Source organism: Hoplias malabaricus, chromosome 13, assembly GCF_029633855.1.
Source record: "Hoplias malabaricus isolate fHopMal1 chromosome 13, fHopMal1.hap1, whole genome shotgun sequence".
Classification (NCBI taxonomy): domain Eukaryota; kingdom Metazoa; phylum Chordata; class Actinopteri; order Characiformes; family Erythrinidae; genus Hoplias; species Hoplias malabaricus.
Genome location: NC_089812.1, coordinates 27,415,189 through 27,431,316, shown reverse-complemented (window position 1 = coordinate 27,431,316; position 16,128 = coordinate 27,415,189). Strand labels below are relative to the sequence as shown.

General features: G+C 42.0%; 1 protein-coding gene across 1 annotated transcript in view; it reads left to right on the top strand.

The window, feature by feature from the left end:
- Positions 1–98: 98 nt before the first annotated feature.
- plcl5 (phospholipase C like 5) overlaps positions 99–16,128 on the top strand; it is a 214,647-nt gene continuing 198,617 nt past the window's right edge. Inside the window, exon 1 of the mRNA XM_066641663.1 lies at positions 99–314. The gene's annotated coding sequence lies outside the window, so the exon portion shown is untranslated. The remainder of the gene's footprint in view (positions 315–16,128) is intronic.

Genomic DNA, 16,128 nt, shown 5'->3' with positions numbered 1-16,128 from the left:
GCGCGTGCACTCCGCGCGAGCAATAACACCGGAAGTGGGCGGTTAAAAAGCGAGCGTGTGTGTGTGTGAGAGAGAGAGAGAGAGAAAGAGAGAGAGAGAGAGAGAGAGAGAGAGAGGGCCGAATGAAAAACTGCGTAGCCCCCACTGACTGTCAGAGACGGGCAGAGTGAGAGAGTGTAAAAGAGAGAGAAAAAGGGGGCGAGGGAGAGAGAGCGCGAGCTGCTGGTGGTCTTTCTGGCTCGTGTGTGACATCCGGAGCGTTCTGTTGCACTTTTTACCGCGAGGCGACGGCAGATTTAAACGCCGTGCACGAGGTAAGTCCGTTACCATCGCTGTCTTGCGCTTTCCCTCCGTGTCATGCACTTTTACCGGTGGTGTAAACAAAGTCGCGCGGGTGCGCAAAAGAGGGAGACATTAAAGGTGGGCTGAGCTTCTGGGCTCGCGCGCTCTCAGGTTCGGTTTTATTTTGGGAGCGAGAGTACTGGAGAAGTTTGCTGAACGCTGATTAGGGCAGTGTCGACTGGGAAAGCGCGTAAGAGGGGCTGTCAGGGGCAGCTACGGCTCCATTTAGGTTCTGCTTCTTTGGCGTCGGTGTGTTTCGCAAATATCGAGCTCACGCGCTGTTTATCGGATCAACAGGCGGATAGTCCAACCTCATGTCAGAGAGAGAGAGAGAGAGAGAGAGAGAGAGAGAGAGAGAAATAGAGAGAAACTGTGTGTGAGAGAGAATGATTTTTTGTTCATTTGTTTCTAAAATGTGTTGTGAATTTTGTTCTATTAAATTTAGGGGGGGGGGGGGGGGGGTAGAAAAGAGAATGAGAGAGAGGTGGTAAGAGAAAAGTAAAGAAAAAATAAGAAAGTGGGAGAGAGAGATATAGAAGACAAGGGCAGAAGGGGGAGGGAGGAGGGCTCTTCTCCACTTATCCACCCCTTTCGGGCAAAAATAGATCAGGCCAGTGTCAGTTAGCGCTTTTAGCTCTTGTATTTGAGCTGTTCGCTGCAGAGAGTGACCCTGGGAGACTCCACTGTGCTCTGAAACTTGTTGTTAGTTGGTGTCTGGGACCTGTTGTATATTGGTCACTGCTAGCTGTTGCTAATTGTTGTCAGAATTTGGAGACAAACAGGGAGTGTTGCTAATACGTTGGTGTTTTTATGGGGTAACATTTCATTATCCAGTGTTATTACTAGGGAGTGTAATACTGTATTGTGCTATGTAAACAAAATAGCATTTTTATTAGGTGTATTTTATATAAATATGATCAATTAATTAGTCTAATTAGTGCCAAAGCATAAATATTGTCACAATTCTATGCTCTTTTGAATTCACTCTCCCTCACTCATTATTAACCCTTTATTTCTTTTTCTTTGTTATATATGTGTCCAAATATAACATAAATACACCTTTAGGAAACATACTAGTATCTTATTCTATAATAATTGTAGATTTTAAAGTTTCATATGCTTCATTTCCTCTCCAGGGCTTTAATTTGAGAGAGTTCAGTAATGAAAGTTGACAAATATTCACATCCACTTTTCTGTAGGAGAGAATGTAATGTACGTATAGAAATAAAACTGAAACCACTAAAATCACCGTTGTATGTTTTAAAGGTACATTTACACTTTTTATACGTTTAGTGACACTAATGTACCTGTGCCATATCTTTTTGCTGAGAGTGTGTGGATAATGTAAAACATTACACTTGAGAATGCACTGATAATTCTTTCAAATATCTGAGTTTGCACTGACTTCAAGCCTATTTTTTTAATTGTACTGGCTACGACAGTACAACTTCAGAACGTTTGATTACGTCCTGAGTTTGGATTGTTGTAATCATTTACATTCTGAACTAATTCACTTCCATTTTAATGCACCTAAAGCTTTTGTGTGAAAGTTAGGTTCTGGTTTCTATTTTGATATTATCTAGGCGACCATAGCGGGGCTTCCTATCCCATCATGCACTTGGCTTAGTTTCCGTTCAGCATGTCGCTGTGTCTATCTGTTTCTCTCTGTGCATTTTTGTAAGTGTGAGTGTGTGTTTGTGGGTCTGTCTACATGTCCTAAAACATGACCCCCAGGTCATAGGTTGCATAGGTTGGGGTTTAACTGAAAACAGGATCAGTGGCTTTGGGCAGTTGTCTGCTTTGTTGCGTCACACATTTACAGCACAGCCATATAAATGGTCGTTAGTTTTGTGAAGTACCAGTGCCAGCAAATGAGTGCTGACAGACCTTCCAGATCTTATCTGTGACAATGATAGATTGCCTGTCACACCTCTTTTGTGTCCGTTGCAGTTTTACTCTGATGATCAGGGCTTGCCCCTGTTTCCAGCTCAGTGAAATCCCATCGATTTTACAGTTCCATAATAGCACGAAGATGACTGAGTGACAGGACATTTCCTTTCAACTGCTAGGCCCCAGTCTGTTGCTCTGTCCATTAACACAAACCTGTAAACAGCTGTATTTCTGTTATTGGAGGTAGCTGGCTGGAGGGCTCAGAAATTAATTGTTTTTTACAATACAATCACAGTTAGAAAGAGCACACTTGTAATTATGTCATATGTTATGCGATATCTCAGGAATAATAGGCACATATGCTACACCCAAACATAGACAGTCTGTCTGTTTCTTAAAATGCGTACTTGTGTTTTGTTACATCTTCATGTTTTTGCTTAATGTTTTCCACTGCCCTAATTAAGTTTGTTCATTCAAGAACACAAACACACAAAAAATGGTATACATTGTTATAATTCTATAATGTTGTTTTTGATCAGCTCCAAATAATGTGGCTGCATCAGTTTGAGACTTGCCAACAAGAATGACATTAACAAGAATGACATCATTCACTATGGCAGTGGTTCCCATAGTAGGAGAGTGCAGAGAACTATTTCAGGGGGTTGCAGCAAGGCAGATGAGTGACATGCGTAATGAATATAAGCTGTAATAATTCTACCGTAAAAGATTTTTAAGTTTATATTGTTTTGTTTTAAAATAAATTAATGTGAAGTCTGGAACCAAAAGGCATGTACGTGTATGTTGGAGTGGTGACATACAAATGGGAAGTGCTGCAGAATAAGACTGGAAACCACTGCACTTCGGCATCACAAATTCGTTGTTGCAATTTGACCTTAAGTAGGTTTCTTAGAACGCAAGTCCAATATTCATGTTGTTGCGATTGAGAAAAAGCCTCTGATATTTATAATGATGTGTTAATGTTGTGATGTGTTAACATCGAGTCCGCACTGTGCAATTTGGTGCTGGTTAGACTTTTATTGTAGCTGTGGGTTACACTACCTCTTTCCATACATCACGCTGAAATAGCCAGCTTGTGATTGGTTGTTTGCACCTCAGTGAAATAGATTTTTTTGGCCTCATTAATTGGAGAATGGCACCAGTCTCTGTAGAGAGTCTTAATTGCATCATTTATCTTGGTTTTTAACCTGACACACTCAAGTCCAAATTATGTGCTAAAATGTGCTGCTCTTGTTACAAAAAAAGTATTAAAAATGCTATTCATTAAATTGTTTAGAATCATCATAATTAAATATTTATTTTCCCAAAACACATTCTGTAGCAGAGGTCTGTAATCCCTTCTGTCTCTGTACAATTTATTTGTTTATTTATTTTCAATATCAAACCCACTCAGAATGACTTTATTACAAATTACCTATGGAGAAATTGTTTGGAAATGTCCCTCTGTGTGTGTGTGTATGTGTGTTTGTGTGAGCCCATTTTCTTGACTTGTTAATACCGGTTACACTGATTACTAAATCTAAAGCATTTGTTTAGTCCACCAGTAGTGTTCATCCACTGATCTGAGAGTGTTTTGTTAGTCCTGCAAGCATCTGTTGTGTCTGTGTGTGTTTCTGCTGGGGCCTACTGTTGACTGGGAATGTACTAGATGTAAGTTATAGACCACACAAGATTTGACACACATCATGGCAACAGAATAAACAAACAAACAAGAGGGTAAACAAAATGAGAGACAATAGCCATTTCTGGAGATAGGAATCGGCTGCTCTGTTTGTTTTACCCGTTGGTTTAGCAGTGCTGCTGTTAATGTTCACAGCTGACTCACTGGGGCTGGCTTTTAATAAATTAGAACCTATGGTTATTACAAGAGACAGTGTGGTCAGATTTTCCCCATGATGTTCCTTTTCTTTTCCTGATGGTAACTGGTTGGTTCTTTGCATCACAACAACAGAGTTGATGCAGGATGTCTTTGAAGTCGCCTTCTTTTATGCCACTTGAGCAGCTAATTTGGTGATTGGTGCGGTCTGAATGTAATATGAAGTAACTACTATGTGACGTACATCGCTATCAGCTTTTTTGAGCATACTATTAGCGTAAGCGGCACTTTCTTTTCAACCCACTGCAGTTTTCATTAAAAAGATTTAAAGATGCTCTCTGTAGCTGAAGTTTTGCTCTGTTTTTCAGTTTATATAAGAATAAAGCAATCGTAATGTTGCTTATTGAAATTTAATTTAAATCAATGTAATATTTAAAGTTTAAATAACTGGTAAGGTTACTGGTATAACAAATTAATAATAAAATAAATAATAAAATGCTAATGGTTATGCTGCATTTGGAGCTGGGAATGACATCATACCCGAGCTGACTGTGTTCCAGTTAAACATTCAGAAAACACTATGCCCTAGTTTTTATTGTTGGCTTTTTCCCAGTTAGCATTGTTAGCCATACCAGTTGATAACAGCATATTCAGTGATATCTTATGCATCTAAACACCATGGAAACACGTCCACTATAGTAGTTGGCCAGTGCTGTGTGATTCGACGGAAGTGCTAATAAACTGTGTAATACTGCCACTTTTACACACTCTGAATGTGCGGGCAGCCATTTTGGATTCTGAAGTTGGAGTTCATGAGGTCCTCCCGACTTTCCAAGTAGGAAGTAAGGGCATTCCACTTGAAACGTCCTACTTCCGACATCGGAATCAAATGGAACAGCGTTAGCTAGGAGGGTGAAGGCTAGCATGTGAAAGCTAGCATCTTTCCTCTGAGACGTCCGAAGGCTACTGCTTCTTCTTTAAAAAACTAGTGCTATTATAACGTGACTGGACAGCTGAACACACTTAGAGGAGAAACACAACTGTCTATCTCTGTTATGCTAGCTATGTCTGTTATGTCATGTATCTGTCTCCTGAGTATTGTGAGTACTCTGATACTGTGTTTTCACCATATTGCCAACTGGAGGTGGATAAACAGAGCATATGAAATACACAGCTCTGTATTTTTGCCTACAATGGCATCATATTAGAAGTCAGTTTTGTTATTTATCAGACATTAGAATAAATACAAGCGCACGTTATGCATGTTTACTGGACTCTGTGTTCAGCTTCTGATCCAGTGCTGAGAGCTGTGTAGATCAAATTCAGTAGTCCTTAATTAGACATTAGAAACACTATATCTTTAACAACATCATTAAGTTCAATGTTTTGATTGTCACTCTTTTTCTTTACTCAGAGTCAGGTGAATTTGCTAAATGTGTTTTCCGAATCCCCCCCCCCCATGGCCCATTACACGCTTCTCCCGGCAGCTTTTGTTTAGGAGTGTTTACGAATAGTAATCCGCACCTGTTGAGTTACTTTCCTGCTGAGAAAATGGTCAGAACTCTCTTTGAGTAGCAGCACGGTTCTGGTCAGTGCATAGCAATTGTTGCAAAAACAGCAATTTGTCTAAGCATGAAAATCAAAGCCTTTCATCCACTCAGTCTCATAATCTGAGGTCGAGAGAGTGGATGGATGACGACTTTTATGTTTTGGTGTTTGTTTTCATGCCAGTGTGGAAGGCAAAATCTTGACACAGACGGAAGGTGCTTGGCTGGATATGCACATAGATCCAATTCTGAAGTAATTATACAGCTAAATCTGCATGAGGTTGGGATATTTGGCAACATTAGACTGTGATTTTGTCTGTTTGTGTCACGGTGACTGGAGGAACGTGGAATGTTTGAGAAGTTGAGAAATATGCTGTATATGTTTATATGTTATTGTATATGCTGTATAAAAGTTTAGACACTCTTCGTATTATACAAATTAGGATAACGTGTTCCAATTTGGGCCAACAGAAGTGGTATATAGCCTCCCAGCATTAGGCGGTGGTACAGTAAAACCTCCACAGTTGGGATGAGCTGGTGTAGCTTTTGTGATCTAGAACTGAACACCCAACATCAATACTTGACTTTAATAATGCTCTTATTGTTGAATGCCATTAAAATGATCACAGAAATGTTTCACCAAAAATTATAAACCCATCAGAATTTATCAGAAGTATCAGTTTTCAGTATTGGTTTTAGAAATTAAAAAATGTATCTTCTGACATTTATTCCCCCTTTTTTTCTATTGCTCTTGTTCCCTGATCTGCTTATTGCATTGATTCTGGGGGAATGTGTTTAATATGTGCTCTCACCATCTCTCTCTCTCTCTCTCTCTCTCTCTCTCTGGCTCATATAAGTCTTTGCGGGGTTTCTTTACCTCTGGCAGCAGCGAGCATAAGGAATGTAGCTTGGCAGTGACTGTTTGGCCAGCTCATCCTCTGAGAGATCAGGAATGTGCGGGCCTTGGCCGTGGATCTGTACGTGAGCAGGTCAAAGGTGATACCTTGCTGAAAACCATAACCAGAAATATTACAGATCTTATTTCATCCTCTGCCTTTTCTGAGCGTGTTCCACGGTCGTGCCAACCTAGCTCCCAACTCCGGTTTCTCAGACACAGACTAAGCCGAGTCTTACACAAAAATCAATCTTTCAGTCGTCGTTCTCAGTGTAGTTTAGCCATGTTCAGTGTTTGAGCTGCGTTTAGGAAGCTCCCCACCCCCAACAGGTTTAATGAACAGGACACAGTCGGACACACGCTACCAAGACAAAGTTTGTGTGGGTCGGTGACCTCGTCGGAGTTGGCGTGCACTTTCAGCGAGCTTGGCTGGATGGAGAATATTCTGATTGCAGCCAGCACACAGTGTCCTCACTGAGGTGGAGAAGGAGGGGCGTAGAGTCTGTGTACACAAAATGAGGACAAATTTGTAGGTTAGGTTTAGGTTTAGGCTTGTACTAAGAGCTCTCTAGTGTGTGTGTGTGTGTGTGTGTGTGTGCGTATATATATGAGCAGGTATGTTCTAGCTGGTGGATCATTACAGTGACACTGAAGTGGTAGTGTGTCAGTGTGTGTCTAGCCTGGCATTAGTGGATCAGACCCAGCAGTGCTGCTAGAGCTTTTTTACCACTGTGTCCACTCACTGTCCTCTCTGTTAGACACTCCTACCTCACTGGTCCACCTTGTAGATGCACAGCTTGTGTCGGTCTTCCTCTAGCCCTTCATCAGCGGACACAGGACTCTGTCAGCTGGATATTTCTGGTTGGTGGATGGTTCTCGGTCCAGCAGTGACACTGTATCTGGTTTTTAAACTTTCCAAACCTTCTGCTTTCACATATATAGAGTCAGAAAAGGGAAAATGAAATATGGAAATTAAAACTGAACTTCCCGTGCCTGTACAGTTACTAATTTCCCAATATGAGATTTTCACACACAGCGACAATGTAGGGCATATTATTTTTTCAAATATCACATTGTGGGGATCAAAATCTGTTTACACACTCAGATCGTGGAGACTTGAGTTCCTTGTGGAGACCAAACTGCAAATAAATTATCTTTACAAACTGAATGGAAGACTGTGAATCCACAGATAATATAATGTGTGTGTGTGTGAGAGAGTGAGAGTGTGAGAGAGTGAGAGTGAGAGAGAGTGAGAGAGAGAGAGAGAGAGAGAGAGAGAGAGAGAGAGAGAGAGAGAGAGAGAGAGAGAGAGAGAGAGAGAGAGAGAGAGAGAGAGAGAGATTTGCATTGAGTTGCGTGTTGGCATTGAGTTGACATTGTGTTGGCAGCTGTTTCCTGATAGGATCTTGCAGAGCCTTGGTTTGGAAGTGCTCTTGTCTCTGCAGGAAACCTTATTGCTCAGTTTCAGTTCAGTCAAACTCAGAGAGAGAGAGAGAGAGAGAGAGAGAGAGAGAGGACAAAAAGAAAATGTGTGAGAGACAGGGAGCAAGGAAGCTGTTGTGACACAGTTAAAGAGGAAGTCCGGATAAGTTGATGGCATTCTGTAAATCAGTCAGGCTGCATTTGTATTCGGGGGAGTGTTTGCAGAGATAGTTAATACTAAGGAGCTCACTCTGTCACTCCCACAAGCCCTGAAGCGTCTTGGAGAAAGACCACCCTTTGAGACCACCATTTTCTTAGCTGAGCAGGTGGTCGTGTTTTTGGGGTGCGATCATCTTGAATGATATCATAGTTATGATTATCTCATCGCCTCCTTTTAGAGTATAACAGAATACTGACCAAGTCCATGTTCAAATGGAACTTGCCATAGGGTCAATGTTTATTTTTGTCAATGTGTATATAAAATATACAGATTATTTCCTATTTTTCATTTTCTAATAATTTTAATTATAGATTGTGTCATTCATTCATTCATTCATTATCTGTAACCGCTTATCTAGTTCAGGGTCGCGGTGGGTCCAGAGCCTACCTGGAATCATTGGGCGCAAGGCGGGAATACACCCTGGAGGGGGCGCCAGTCCTTCACAGGGCAACACAAACACACACACACATTCACTCACACACTCACACCTTTGGACACTTTTGAGTTGCCAGTCCACCTACCAACGTGTGTTTTTGGACTGTGGGAGGAAACCGGAGCACCTGGAGGAAACCCACGCGGACACAGGGAGAACACACCAACTCCTCACAGACTGTCACACGGAGCGGGCATCAAACCCACAACCTCCAGGCCCCTGGAGCTGTGTGACTGCGACACTACCTGCTGTGCCACCGTGCCGTCCTGTTTTTTATTATATTACTGCAAATTAGGCATTTATTTCATGCTAACTGTTATACTCAAATTTACATGCAGTCATCATGAGTTTGCTCATAGAGATGAAATGAAACTGATGAATATCACTGTCACTTTGCCACTCACCGCGCTTGTAGAAAAACACTAACTGTTTAATTCTGAAACGTCAGCCAACAGACACCAGAGTGGATGTATTCCAGGCGTGTAATATCTCCATCTAGCATCTGACCAAGCGTATTGTCTATAACATGCTCACAGAGATAGAGCTATCTATCTCGACACATCCTGTTTTTTGACCAGTCGGTTATAAAGTATTCTTCTTTAGATTTGCACTGTAGCTATGAGGCAGATGTAACTATAAAGTAATGGACTCTAGTGTATTAAACTTTTATCGCCAGTGCTCTTGTGCTCTATATATTTTGAGTGTAACCACATCAGTTTAGCAATTACAACAGTGCAATTATACCTCATGTTAAAAAAGCTGCTTACATTCCAGCTTCTTCAAATGATATTCTCAAATTTATAACTGTTTTCCAACGTATTTTTGACATTTGCTAGATACGCAGTGTCATTTATTCAAGGCTGTTTTTTTTAAAGTAAATGGAGTGCTAATGGTGCCCCCTAATGGTGAATCTCCTGTCTGCTAAACATGAGACGAATCAGATGAATGATCTTGGTATGAATTAAAACAAATAAGTAACATTAATAATATAAAGAGGCGGCACGGTGGCGCAGCAGGTAGTGCTCTGGGTGACTGTCTGTGAGGAGTTTGGTGTGTATTCCCACTGTCTGTGTGGGTCTCCACGTTGGTAGGTGGATTGGCAACTCAAAAGTGTCTGTAGCTGTGAGTGTGTGTGTGAATGTGTGAGTCCGTATCACCTTGTGACTGGCGCCCCCTCCAGGGTGTACTCCCGCCTTGCGCCCAATGATTCCAGGTAGGCTCCGGACCCACTGCGACCCTGAACTGGATAAGTGCTTACAGATAATGAATGAACGAATGATAAAATAATAAACACATGCTATTGTTCAGTGTATCTTATTTTAACCAATTAGATGCCACCTAGTTGTACAGCCATGTTTCAGTCCTGCATTCTCCACTTGCTGCAGTAAATAACCTCTGAGAATGACATGTGAATGTGGAGCTAACGCTCAAACTCTCCAGAGGAAATGTCAAGCTTATGTCTGTGGTGCTTTCTCTCTCTTTCACCATCTCGCTGTTTGGCACTGAGTTATCTCTCTTCTGGACTGTATCACCCTCTGTCACTTAACCCTTCCTTTTTCTTTTCTTGTGAATGTGTGTGTGTGTCTGCGTATGTGTGTGTGTGTTTGTGAGTGAGGGTCTATCTGTGTTTCTGTGTTTTTGTTTCAGAGTTTAGAGCGTCGTTCACTTAATCAGACGAGTCGTGTTTGTTTGGTTTTGTTTGTGAATGGCCTTGACTAAAATCCACTCACACTTACATTTATACAGTATAAATCTGTATAAACCCCCCCCCCCCTCTCTCTCTCTCCCTCTCTCTCTCTCTTCCCCCACCCCCTCTCCCCCCCCTCTCTCTCTCTTACACATACACTATCTGAATCCTATAAATGTACTTTGTCTAGTATTTTTCTTGCTGTAGAATGTGCTGCTGTTGTGTTTCTTACTCACAGCTCATAAAAATGAATATTTATTTGTAATAATTAGAATATGATGATTTTTTTTACATTGAAACAAATGTATTGTTTGTTATTGTATTGTAAAATTATAAGTGTATTACTGTTACTGAAGTGTGTACTAACAGAGAAACAACGTGGTACATTGAGAGATTTAACTGTAGATTTCTGAGGGTTGAGTATTATTTGATGTCTGATTTGTGGGGTGTGTGTGTGTGTGTGTGTGTGTGTGTGTGTGTGTGTGTGTGTGTGTCTGTGTGTGTGTGTGTGTGTGTGTGGTGGGCATTAGGATCCCAGACTGGGGCAAATGGTCTCCATTACACAAAGAGAAAACAGTAAAAAAATGCATCACACCACAGAGGAAGTGTTGCTCACTATTCACACTGCTATGGATTGGAAGTGACATCAATATGTTTTTATCTGAATGAATCACTTATGTGTTACAGTGTTTACCATTCATTCATTCATTCTCTGTAACCCTTACCCACTTCAAGGTCGCGGTGGGTCCAGAGCCTACCTGGAATCATTGGGCACAAGGCGGGAATACACCCTGGAGGGGGCACCAGTCCTTCACAGGGCAACACAGACACACACACACACATTCACTCACACACTCACACCTATGGACACTTTTGAGTTGCCAATCCACTTACCAACGTGTGTTTTTGGAGCGTGGGAGGAAACCCATGCAGACACAGGGAGAACACACCACACTCCTCACAGACCAGAGCGGGACTTGAACCCAAAACCTCCAGGTCCCTGGAGCTGTGTGACTGCGACACTAACCTGCTGCACCTCCGTGCCGCCCAGCGTTTACCATATGGATGTGTTATTAGGGAACACTGACCAACAGCAGAATTCGTTAAAGGCAGAGCCTAATTACTTTAATTGGACTTTTTTTTCTGTTTGCAACTTTTAAGAGATCATGACATATTTTATTGTGAAATTAAATAATTATTGGTTGGTAATGATTGACTTTATCTATTTTTGATTAAGTTTTTGTGTGTTTATCTTCCAACCATCATTCCACCTACCCACACTCTTCTACTCCCCCCCAACACACACACACACGCACACACACACGCACCCACTCACAGTGGAATATGACCACAGGCTGTACTTACAGATAAATTCATTCAAACCTTCCTACCTGTTTCTGGAGCCGCATTTTTCTGTGTCTGGGAACCGTAATGAAATGGACTACAGTTAATGAGATTTGTTTGTGTCTCAAGGCAAAATTCTTCCACAAATACCACCCACAATTTCCCCTCCATCTTTTCTGAGACTGTGTCACTGTGGTATGATTTGCTGAGAGATGCAGAACGGGTTTCAGGACACTGAACTACTTTAGATGATGAGGAAAAGAGGTCAGGAGTCAGGGCGTTACTGACCTCAGGGGTTCAGAGGGCGGTCATAGTGCAGTTTCTGGTGCCTTTGGTTGCTTTGCGTGCAGTGAAATTATAGCTGTGACCCAGCGGTTTTATCTGTCTGTCTATATATCTGTCCATTTATGCATCTGTCCATTATTTGTGAAGCAGTGGTCTGGTCAGTATAGATCTATGAGTGTGTGTGTGTGTGTGTGTGTGTGGAGGGAGGGATACTTTAGCGTTGTGGATCTCCTTGACTTCAGTAAATCTCTCTTGGCTGTTTTCTATCTTCTTTTATCTTCCATGCAGTTTGTATTTCTCTCTCTCTCTCTCTCTCTCTCAGTGTAAATCACCGGGCTGTAAACCGAAAGGCTGAGAGCAGAAAGAGAAGTGGCTCTGTCCTGCTCAAGCCTATTACAGGCTTACAGAGCAAAGCACATGACATCAGTAAATGAGAGAGAGAGAGAGAGAGAGAGAGAGAGAGAGAGAGTTGGGGAGTGCCTTTTTTTTCTTTTAGTTCAGAATCACTTTTTTTGTGCAAGTGATAAGAATGTGTCTTGGCTGAATCAGCATCTACAGAAATAGACACTACATCCTACACATAGTAAACAAACAGCATTTAAAATGAGTATCAGTATCACTGTCGCTGTCAGAAGTGGTGATTTTCACTTGTAACTGAGCTGATAGACAGTGTGCCGTGGGTCTGTGATAACATTCATTCAGAAGTGACGTCTGTTTTCATGCCATTTCTGTTTTGTGATATTTACTTGGTCACCAGGCAGTTATCTGCCATCTATCATTTGCTGGCCACTTAGATTGTTTTGAAAGATTGCACAGTTCAGTGTGCATAGATACCTCAAATGCTAAATGCTATGTGTTTGCATGTGAATTGTTGGCTGATGTGAATATTGTTTACATTAAACATGGTCGAAAAGGGGACTAGAGCTACCTTACAGTTATTGAGAAATGTTCCATTTCCCTAAAGAAGTACGTCAGAGCACAGATGCTGAGTGACGTGTAAATATTCTGCTCTCGCAAGTTACAATAAATGCATCATCGGATATTGACCTGATTGAATCTAAACATCTCCTGATAGAGCACTAATGGTGATTAAAAGGGTATAAAAAGCTACAGAGGTGCAAATCCTCCCAGCATTGGAACACCGGAGCTGCATTCTCATTAGTAATAAGACACTATTTAATATCTTTGGAATGACTTGGAGTGGCTTTTGGTATCCGGAACTAATCATTAGCTCTATCCAAAAGAAATAATCCCAAACCACTTTACAGGTGATGTTCACTATTTTATTTGTTCCTCACCATTTTCTTGCGGGTCTGTTTGCACGCTGTAAAATGGTCCAGTCTTTGTACACAGCCCTAACTCAGATATGGGGGAAAAAGTGTCTAAGTCCGAAAATGGCTTAATGGCTCTTCCACTGTTGTCTGTTGCTGTTACGGTTACGTTACTTAGGGTGGAACTGACTCCAGGTTCGGGAGAGCACTAACTGCATGAAAGTAAACACAGACTGAATGTACTACAAAACTAAACAGCTTGAGTTACAAATGAGATTCTGTGGTGACGAACAAGCTTCAGTTGGCTTCTAACTCAAACATACCAATCCATCATAAAACATGCTGAGCTTCTGAATGAAAACAAATGGGAGGTGGAGTTTGCTTTGGTAACAGTAGTTCACAGAATGAACTGCCCGGGGAGCAGTTGGGGGTTAGGTGCCTTGCTCAAGGGCTCTTCAGTCATGACCTGCCAGCTCTGGGGATCGAACCCGGCAACCTTCTAGCTCAGTTCCCTAACCACCAGACCATGGCTGCCACTTTCTATAGAACACATTTTATACACAACACAGAGCCCAGGCTGCGGGCATGTAGGCATCCTCTTAGACTGGAGTCAATCTGTACACAGCCTCCTGCACTTGGAACAAGCTGCCAATCGCTATGTTGTTTATGAGGGAAGCAGAATGAATGACATTCGCAATCAAGCATCTATATTACGTGTGTCCGCGTACCAGCATGGCTCAGGGGGAGAAAATTAGAGAGACGACAGGGCCGTTATTTCATTCAAGGCGAGATGAGGGAGAGAAAGTATGGGGAGAGAAGAAGTATGGGGGATGTGTGGAGGGCAGAAGGCGATACACAAAGGTCATCAAGAACAAGTATGACAGATGGAGAGGGACGGAAGGAGGCCAGTAATTACTATATGTTCAGTATGGTGCAATTTGCTCTTTTGAATCCCTTGATCCACAAAAGGAAAACACGTGCAGAAGGATTGTTTATGACCAGCCTTTAAATGTTTATCTGGGCCTTAACCCTTTAGGCCCTGCTCTATATGCCTTTGTTTGAGCGTTTTTTGGTGGGGAAGGGTGGGCAAACATCATATTAAGGCCAGTGTTTTGGGATCTGTCCGGAGGGATTTGGAGAAAGCCTTCTGGAGATTAGCACAAGATGAAGCAGGAACAATGACAGCGATGATGACTGTGATGGTAACGATGTTCCTGATCCCATTTTCTGATGGTCCGGAGGCTTTGGTGATTAGGGTGAGGCTAGGTGCTCAGACATACATGTGTCCTGGCAGTCTGCCAGAGAACAGGCGCAGACAGACTGCCAAGCTGATTGAGACTAATGCCCATTAGGGTCAGCCTTGGCCGTGTAGTCAGGTATTCTCTCCTGCTGTATTTCTTTGCTTCTTCTCTCTTTTCACTTAGCCTTTACTCCTCTTCACTCTCTGAGTCAATTGTCCTGTTCATGCTCATCCTATGTACAGCAAATATCTTATTCCCTAACACTTAATATTTTTATTTTTGCATGCACCTGAAAACCTGAAAAAGAGTCACGCCGAGTCATTTTGTTAATCTAACATCATCACCAACTAGCCAAGGATACTTCATTAACCTACTTTCACTGTGTTCTCCAATGGTCAGGACACCCCACAGTATTTTATTTGGTTGGTGGATCATACTCAGCCTATAAGGACAGTGCAAATTCACCGACCACTATATGAACCTCACCAGTCTGTAGCTGTAAAGTCAGAGACTTGCTGCACAGTTTGTGTTGGTCATACTCCCATTTCTATATCAGTTTGAAGGAAACTCCAGCAGCACTGCTGTGTCTGATCCACTCGTACCAGCACAACACACACACCAACACCACCACCAACACACTACAGTGTCACTGTGGTGCTGAGAATGATCCACCGCCCAAGCCATACCTGCTCCATGGTGGTCGTGTGGGGGTTTGGGCCATTGAAGAACAGGGTGAAAGGCGGTGTAATAGGAACAATGAAGAAAAAAACTATGCACCACACACTGCTGTGTATACACGTTTTCCCTTTTTGTTTGTGCATGGTCTTTTTTGTTTTACACTTTGGGGGTGTGTGATGAATGTTAAATAAAAAATAAATACCTTAAGTTATTTTTCCCCAACTGTTGGCAGCTGAACACAATGGCAGCAAACCTAGTCACACAACCAAAGGCAACTTTAACAGTTTGGGAGGGTTCTGGCTTTCCACCAAATGAAAAGGGAGAGCCGGGCAATTCAGACGAGGCAATATGCAAAATCTGTTTCCAGAAACATCGTTGTGAAACGAGGAAATGTGAATTTCAGATCTCACCTAGCTCCCTATAATTTAGCAATTCGAAGCCCAACTGCTTCCTCCAGCCCTGGGTCATGAAGCAGCCTCAAAAGGAACAGTTCCGGACGGTTCCAGCTGACAGTGAGGAGTGGAGCAATAGAATCAGGATGAATTAAGTAATTTGGGACGGTAATATCGCATAATGCAGTGTTGAGACATGATAAAACGCCGCACAAGACATTCTTTCATCGCGACAGCCGTAGTTACCTCTGGATTGGACTCTGAAAATGCACAGGTTTTTTACTTACAATACTGTTCAGAATTTTAGTACGTACATTACTAGGTTCTCACTCTCTATCTATCTATCTCTCTCTCTCTTTTCCATTCCTTCTTTCTCTCGGGTTGTAAACAAGTCCATATTATACTGCTGCATCATGTGCTGAGTGTTAAAGTGTTCTACAGTACAGCTGGAGGGCAGATCCATTTTGGGCTCTGCAGCTTCTTGCTTCAGGGCCTTTTCAGTAAGGTTCAGATTAAACCATGTCTTTGGAACAGCTTAAAAGTGAGGGAATAATGGTTCTATTTAATACTGAAGACATATTTTTACGCCCTTAATGGAATCGTTCCGAAGATTTCTTCCTCTGCTTCAAGGTACATTTGAAAAGATT